This window comes from Miniopterus natalensis, chromosome 8 (assembly GCF_054644295.1).
Source record: "Miniopterus natalensis isolate mMinNat1 chromosome 8, mMinNat1.hap1, whole genome shotgun sequence".
In the NCBI taxonomy this organism is placed as follows: domain Eukaryota; kingdom Metazoa; phylum Chordata; class Mammalia; order Chiroptera; family Miniopteridae; genus Miniopterus; species Miniopterus natalensis.
Window position 1 is genome coordinate 29,699,517 of NC_142088.1, and position 9,344 is coordinate 29,708,860.

Consider the following 9,344-nt stretch of genomic DNA (forward strand, 5'->3'; position numbering starts at 1 on the left):
CCTGTTGTGATCATTTAAACACCCAGCACTTCATATATAAATTGGAATTAATTTAAAAGAAAATTTTTATGAGGTTTTCTGTTTTTACAAACTCTATTCCTGCTTCAACATGAAGGTCAAATAAATCGAGAAAGCTTCTAGCTGCATCTCTCCAATCTGAAGTAAATATAAAAGGATCCTAACACACTATATACAAGGAACTAGCAGTACAGTAAATCTACTCAGCTGTTCCATGACTCCTCATCTAGAACACTTAGCACAGCATTTATCACAGTGTTAAAGTGTCTGCTTCCTTGTCTGTCTCCTCCCTCTTAAATGATTCTCCGTGAAGGACCACCTTTCCTCTGCATCCCCAGGACTGACTCAGTAACTTGCACATCTGAATTAGAGGGAGAGAGAGAGAACATATTGTGGGGTTCAGAGAAGGGAGAGTACCCCGAGAGCTGGGGTATGGGAGAGGCTTTTTGGGAAAGGCCATGGAGGTGCGAGGGAAGAAGGTGTCTCGCATGGGGTCAAGGGAGTAGGAGGCACGTCTGGGGAATGCCCAGTGTATCTGTTTGGCAGGAGCACAAGGGCATAACAGGGACCAGGGAGAAAGGTGGAAAGGCAGGCGTGGGTCTGGGGTGCCTAAATGAGTAGTTTGGATTTCTCTATCTATGCAGTTGGGAAACTTGCACAGGTGAGCGAAAAGCCACACCTGTACTTTAGGGAATTAAAGTTGGCATTGCAGTGAGGGATGTTCTGAAGGTGAGGAAGTTGCTTTCAAAGTTGGGACAAGAAGCAGTAAAACTTAGAACTAGATGCTTTTGAGGCAGAGAAAAAAAAAGGGGGGGTGAGGAAGTAGCTTAAGGACATGTAGGTTTGAGGAAGAAAGAGGAAAACACAAAGGTGGAGTCCCTACACTTAGTAATTCAGGAAACTGGAGAGTAATGCTGCAACTAAAAGAAATGAAGTTGGAAAGAATAAATTTGGGAATCTGGAAGAAGGGAGGAAAATGAGATAAATATACTTTCTTTTGGACTTATCAATTTTGAGATTTTGATAATCCTCAAGTAGCAGTTGAAATGCTGAATTATCAGAAAAATTATTTGAACTAATGGTTCTCAATCTTTTCAGGTATGAAGATCATTTTAAATAAAAAATTGCAACTATTCATTGATAGTTTTAGTATTTGTTGATTGAGAATACATAACAACTACTACTATGACTTTGGTTATAACTTTAATTAAATGACTTTATATTTTATTAATTCGTAAAGTGTTTACTTAAAAAAATTTTTTTTATTATGTTAGGTCATTTATTTGTGGTTTGTCTCTGTGTTTTTTGAATGCTCATCTGAGGATAGTTTTTCCATTGCTTTTCAGAGAGAATGGGAGGGAGAGAGAAACATCAATGTGAGAGACACATCGATTGGTTGCCTCCTGCACATGCCCCGACTGGGTGGGAGATTGAGCCTGCAACCAAAGTACGTGCCCTTGACTGGAATCAACCCTGAGACCCTTCAGTCTGGGGCCGATGCTCTAACCACTGAGCAAAACCAGCTAAAGCATGCTTACTTACTTTTCATTTGCAAAATGGACATGTGTGAGAGACATCTTACTCAGTAGCCAGTGGTTGGTGTGCATTTGGATTTGAGAACACTATGCAATAACTCATGGTCCCTGGTCCATGAACCACTGATCCCAGCTACACTTAGCAATCTGGAGGTTAGTCTGCTAGAGGTGATAACTGAAGCTTGGGAGTGGATGTAATCATCAAGGGAGATTAGCAAAAGACAGTAGAAAAGAGATCTAATTCAAAACTTTGGAATTAAAGTTTTGCGAAGAATTGCAAATGGAAGGTAGGGAAGACAACATAAATCTAGGTGAAAAGCATTTCAAGGGATGATGTCAAGGTGCAGAGAAGTTAGAGAGATACATTAGTAGTTACTCGCGAGTTTTGAGAGTTGTGGGGACACACTGCAGGCTGAAGCTTGGAACACACTGAGGTGGGACTGAAGGAATAGTTCTTTTCCCTAGTGACCATTAAGGGGCTCTGTCCTACCCTAAATCCCCACATCCAGCTTGGAGAACATCAGGGAAGCTGTTTCCCACAGCCATATCAAGTGCTTCCTTGTGGGGAAAGGACTATGCAAGAGTTGTTAGGTTATAAGCTCCCTGAGGGTAGGAACTAGGTCTCATTCATCTTTTATCCCTCCCCCCCCACTCCTAGCATGTGTTCAGTAACAACTCTATAAAGGATGCTGTTATATGAAACCCAATGTTTGAGTCAGAATCTGATCAGCAGCCTCCTTTCATATTCCAAAAGGGATGCCTTCCAGTGTCCCAGTTAATTACCAACCAAAGAACAGCCCATCCTGTTACTTTACCTACAACCCTTTTCATTCTCTCATCCTCAATACTTCCTCTTTTTTATAAGGCTATACGGTGAGTTCCCATAACACAGATATTTTTCCAACACATCAAAGGATGCTCTTCTCCCAAATACAAGAACTACACCTAGTGTTATAATATATATCATACGATAGTCCAGCCCCAACCAGTATTTTAAGAAGTCAATTTTAGTCATGAGAGGTCCTAGGTCTTTTTCTTTATGGTTCCTATAAATTAAAATGCAGTATAAGCTGTCCCCAAATAACAAATATCAACTTTATAAATGATTATTATATTCAGATGGATTCATAATCACTACTCTTAAACCTTCCTCTCCATGATGTAGGAAATATGTGTGTATATATAGATAACTCATACATCTATATCTATACGCACACACATACATACATAGCGTGTGTATACACACACTTTTATGAAATCTATGGCATTCCAAAGATACACTCTTCCAGGAGTAGGGAGAAACCTGTGGCAAAATCCCAGTAAGATCTGGCTTCCTTATGCAGAGAACTATAAATTCCTCCTCCCAACACAGCCTGAAATTTTCACTTTAAAATTATCTAAGTTAACGGCAAGCTCTTATAGACTTATAAAAAATGTGGAAAAAAACACTTGGGAAGATTTAGCTTATGAGTCATTTACAGATTAAGGTGAATTAGTTCCACCAGATTGTTTTCCTATTCACATCTAGAGATTCAGTGCACACTAACAGAATGAAAGAAAGGGATGGGAAATGGCAAGGAAGGAAATAGGAAACCTGAAGGCCGAGACTACTTTAAAAGTACAACAAAGTTTGGAAGAGGGTAGCTTGAAGGCCTGGGGAAAAGGGTGCAATGGGTACATTTAAAGGTTGAAACTGAAAAAGTTTATAAAAAGAATTGGGCTTAGGGAAGAATGACCCTTAAGCCTAGGAAATGAATTCTTCTCACTTCTGTCCTAGTCCTAGAGCTTGTTAAAATAATTAAATGTAGTTCAGTTATATCAAGGGTTACTTAAGATTGCGGGGTTGGTCCGTGTATATGTTTCAAGTACCACACAATTTACCCAGGGGCTTTTATTAGTAAGCATTCAGTTATATATCTCAAATCAAGGTATTTTTTGGATCTTATTACTGTCATAGCTATTAATTATACATTAGCTTCTAATGAAATTAATGGTAATTTGGGAAACAAAATGTTTTCCTCTACTGATTCTTTTCTGAATTCTGAATGACGCTGGGGGAAAATTTCTTTCAAACTCCTTAAAATTTTAATGAAAGTGTAAGTTTAAATTTATCAAAACTAGAGAGGTAAATCAGATATATTTTTCAATTAAACAATAACCATACCACGGGTGGGGAACCTTTTTTCTGCCAAGGGCCATTTGGATATTTGTAATATCATTCGCAGGCCATACAAAATTATCAACTTAAAAATTAGTTATGAAAAAAGCTCCTACATTTATTGAATTTCGAGTCCTGTCTGCAATTGCCTTGGCAGGGCGAGACCAAATGATTTCCGCCCATGGGCTGGATGTTCCCCACCTCTGAACTATACATTAACTCAACTATAATACCAATAGGTAAATACCAGTATCATACAATATGGCTGGAAATTCTTCAACAAACAGTCAAGTGATTCATCAAGCAATATGTGTCCTCTGATCATGTAGTATACATAAATTTTATCTTTTACAGAAATTTCTCTTTAAAAATTATAAAATTAACATACTGTTTAAATTAATGTGCAGCCCCCCTAAATACAATGTACTGAGAAATGACAAACTATTTGAAAGCTTAATGCTATGTTTTAGCTGTGAGAATTCTGACAAGATGAGGATTACTATTTTTCCCCCAACATTAACTCCTCTAATTTCCCACTTGCTCCATCATTAAGTTTAAGAGAGTATATTCTATTGTACTAGTTTTTGAACATGTCAGATCAGAAAGGAAACTTGCATGTAATATAATAACTGTACAATTCTTCATTCTGCTAAAAAGAATAAAAGAAGCAGGTAAGATAAAATTCAAAGCAAAGGGGCTAGCAAACATATGATGCTTGAGTATTATTTATTCCTTAATATATTTAATAAATTCCACAATGAAATGTACATACACAAGTTGCTTATATGTTAGCAAGATCCTGAACTGTTGAAAACATATGATAAAATGGTCATTTCCATGAAAATAAATATATCATGGTTCTGTGGTATCCAGAATACAGATTCACGTTTAAAGGTATTTTTCATTTCCAATACTGCACTTGAGTAGCACAAACAAAAACAATTACACTTATCCATAATGGAACAGATGAAGCCTACATCTCAGGATAGAGTCTAGATCAACAGAAACAAAAACCTGACATACTTCTATTTCCACCCAACCATCTTTTGCTTTAAGTATTTAAAGTTTATGCAATAAATTCTTCAACCGTTTCCCCCACTTTGTAATACATGTAATTTCTTCTTTCAAAGAATACACACTGCAAACCCCCAAAATTCTTAATAACAAACGAATATGACCTTAAAGTGGTATTGAAAGAAAATACCTAACGCTTTAACTGATTCACTAAACAGGGAGAATGACGATCTATTAACTGTCCTATAGAGCAATGGATGTTATTTACTAGTCACAAAAAGGAAATTTTTAAATTAATTTAGCTGAGGTTATTCAATTTTATCAGTAATTCTGAAATAAGACAAAATGTATTTATTAAATATAGCAAATTACTTATTAGACATATAGGCTTACTACATTTCCTATATAACCTATAGTATTCCTAAGGATTTTTGTCATTTTAATCAGAAGGCAGAATGAAATAAAATAAAAACCTACAATGCCTCAATGTTTCTATTATTCTTATTATTGATATTCACATGAAACAGGAAATCATCAGAGCCAAGGAAAACAAAATTTTTTCCAATACCAAGATGGCATATTAACTTTTGTGCAAGATGCTAAAAATAATAAAATTAAAACAAGAAATCTTCCAATGGCTCCTTGAAATTATTTTCTTTCAAGACCTAATTCTCCAATATCTAATACCCAAACGGGAATAAAGGAGGCTGACATTGCCAAACATCTATAAATTCTCAAGAGAACCCTTATATGCATGTTAACACCTGTAAGTTCAATGTAATTTTAAAAACTTAATGAAAGGACAATATTAAATGTCTTAAATATACCAGAAAATGGAGGGAAAAGGATACCCTTGAACCTAAGAGCCACTTTATTGGCACTTAGATTAGAAGCAGCTCTTTTAAGTCTTCAGGAAGATATCAGCCTCCACCCAAAAGAAAGTAAATCCTATGCATCCTCTCTTCCAATATTTCTCCTTAAAACCCACACATAAATTATGACATGTCACAATTTGCTATGTTTTACAGGGAGAAATTTCAAAAAAGTGAAAATCTAAGAAGGTAATTCACTGTGTGCACACTTTTCTAACAAAAACAGCCTAGCATTTCCTACGTGACTAATCTATTTTAAATTCCGTTCCTCTGTTCCTATGCAATCTAATATTACCTATTAAAACTGCCAAAACATTTTTAAACAAGACCTGAGAATTTCCCTTTCAGCTTCTGATCTTTGCACTCCTTAAGTTTGCAAGTTTGCAGACACACCACTGGCAAACCAACTGGCAATGGCAGGTTAACTAGGATTAGATTTAAAATTGACAGATACCCCAAAATTCTGAATGCTTCCAAGACCTCATGGAGTGAGAGGTAAGTATGTGCAAGTCAAGGAGTTCTCCGGATCACCCACTGCAAAACTTGGTCAGCGGATCCTATAACCGCATATTCCCACTCAACGACCCTTTCCCCAAGACCTTATTTCGGCTTACTGGAGGGGTTGTTTCACCTCGAGCCTTGCGAACCCCGAGGTTGCAGACCACAGACATCCGAGAGCGCTTGCAATGTTTCTCCATGAATAAGGGCACACACCTCTGCATCCAAGCCCTGTGGGTCCCACGTGTGTTTGCAAATTCCACACTCGGCCTCAGCGAGCACAATGAGCCTCTCGCTTCCCCGTACGCCTCGGTGCCAAGTTTCTGCGAGCCGCTTCCAAGCAAAACTCTCCTTCCGCTTTTAAAGAGCAAACTACATTCGGAGGGAGCGGACACCCAGGGCCAAGATGAAGACTGTAAGTGCAACACTTTCATAAAGTAAACAAACCAACAAAAAGATTCCGCTCCGGGGAGAGGCAGGCGCGCGCCACACCACGCAGCCCCACCACGGCCGTGCGCGCCAGGCGACGACCCCCGCCGGTTCGCAGGGACCGGGCGCCCCGGCTTCCTCCGATGGGGACCTCGCCGCCGGGCCCGCCGCCTCGGCTCGTCGTCTTCCCGCGGCCAGCGCGCACGGAATTTCTCCGGGAATCGCCCACACAAGCCGGATAACGCCCTCCTTCAGGCGGCGGCCGCGCGGGGCCCACTCCCCTGGCCGCCCGCCGCCCCGAGGCGCCCGCGGCGCCCCGAGCGCGAACGCGTCCCGCACCCGGCCGCCGGCGAGTGGTACTTACTCGGCCAGCGGTCTTGGCGCGCTCTCCCCCGAAGGCTGCTCAGCCCCGACTCCGAAGTGACGGCCCCCGGCTCTCCCTCCACAGGCTGCTGCGGCGGCCGGGACGCCCCCGCGCCCATCGAGGGGGGAAGGGAAGGTGGTGGGCGCGCGCTCCTGCTCCCCCCCTGCGCCGACCCGCCGCCTCTGCCCGCCCGCCAGCCCCGACGGCTCGCGCTCAGCCGCGGTGGCGGCGGCGGATCCTCCGCTTTCGGGCGCGCGGGCAGCGGCCGCGGCGCCTCCCCCGCCGCGTCCTCCCTCCGCCTACTCCCTCCCTCCCTCTCCTCCTCTCCTCCCCTCCTCTCCTCCCCCAGCACGCTGCACCCTCTCCCTCCCCCGCCCGCCTCCACCCCCCGCGCGCTGTCACATTGGGAGATTCCGCTCTTGCTACATTCGCCGCTCCGGCTGCCGCCCACGCGCGGCCGAGTGACGCAGATCTCGGCGTGGGCCGCCGCGGGATGGGGGCGGCGGCCGCCGGGGCCGGGCACGGCCTCTTCCCACCGCCCCCTCCGCGGAACCCGGAGGGCGGCCCATTCACACGGCAGCTGGGAGGAACCAAGTGGGCGCCGGGAGGGGGCGGCTCCCGCGAGTCGGGCTCCGGGAGAGGCGAGGGGAGGGGGCGGGCAGGAGGGAAGCGGGGGCGGGGCGGGGCGGGGCCGCCGCCTCGGGCCTGCTCTCCAGCTGCCGAGGGAACCGGCAAGGTTGCAATTACAAAAAAATTTTTTTTTTACTGTGTGAGGCTCCCGATATAGTATTTCAAAGAGCACACCGGGCCAAATCCAAGCCCCCCGGGAGAGAGACTTAAAAAAATGATGGTAGGGTGCTGGGCCCACTAATCCGAGCGCCCGGCTCGCCCCCGCCTCGCCCCGCAGGCTGGAGGCCGACGGGCGGGCGGCCGCGGGGGGTTGGCCGAGACCGCGCCGTGCGGGGCGGCAGGTGTGCGGCGCGGGCTGGGCACGCGCGGCTCCCAGAGGATCTCCGCGGGCTCTGGCCCGGGCCTTGCGAGCCGGGGAGGAGGGCAGGCATGGGAACCGACAGACCCGAAGTGCAGCTTTGGCTGGAGTCGTGCTTGCTGGTAACTTACTCCGACCTTATCAGCCCTCCTGAAACCCTGCCTGTTATTTTATTGGTTAATAGTTTCCGTTTCCGCGGTGTGGAAGTCCAGCCGCGCTAGGACAGTCCCGGGCTGTATGGAAATAGAGTTCGCAAAGCACGATATAGAAGTTTTTAGTTTGGCTTGCGTGAACTTTTCTAACCAAAGAAAGTATTAAAACACCTCCAAAAATGTACTTAGACAATTGCCAAAAAATTTGGAAATTTGTTAGAGATTCTATTTTTCCTTTCTTTGCAGAAACGGGGAAATGAAATTTTTTCCCAGATTTTAGCGTTGTGTTCTTGAAGGGTAGAGAGTGTTTAGTAAATATGAAGCTAGTGCAAGGGCAGGTAGAATCCCATTTTAGGATACATATAAAAATCCAGTTTTATAGGAGGCCATGCCCACATCCTGGCCGGCCTCCCAGAGTATGCCTACTTTCCTGATGCGGATACAAGGCATTCTTTGAGATGGGAAATTCTTCATACCACATCTTTATGTTGGAGCAATGGGTGGTATGATAACATTGAAAGAAAAAGATATTATTAAAGTACTAAACCTTTTCTTTCTATGAAAATGTTATAGGAATGAGTAATGTCACAATGGAATGTACAGGGTGTCCCCCCATAGCCTATACACACTTTTAATAGCTGATAGCTGTTAAATGAAAATTAAATGTATTTTAATAAACACTGCCTTTATAATTATATTCAAAGTGTGCATACATTTTGGGGGGACACCCTATATGTAATTAAACCTTTCAACAGGGTTAGTTAGTAAAAGGTTCTATCTGAGGTAGTTGTGTTGATATTTAAAATGAATGAGCATGTTTGCTTCCTCGAATTCTTCACTGGAGGAAATCACTACTGGAAGTTTGTCAGCCTGTCGTGGTTTTGCAGCCGTGGACCTTGTTCTGCTAAAGAGAAAGTTGCTATAAAATAAAGGCAATTTCTTGGAAAGATATAGGTCAATAAATTTCCAGGCAATGGAATCTGAAAATTCCCTTCCAGGTATTCTCTGGATTCCTGATGTTTTGCAAACATTGTTGGTTATGAACAGCCAGAGAAAAATAACTCACAAAGATGAACAATCAGTGATTCACAAGTCACTGAAATGAGTAATTTTACCTGGATTAACTGAGCCTCCCAATTCTCAAATTAATTGAGAATTGTTTCCAAAGTTAGAAGAAATAACATTAAACCCTCTTCCTGAGTTTTATATGTCTGTCTAGTACTGAACTTGAGGCTGAAAAGGAAATGTGTCAGGGCAGACACTTTGGCTCCTGCCTTGCAACTGGTTATTTCTGCAGTTAAACACTGAAATCTCTT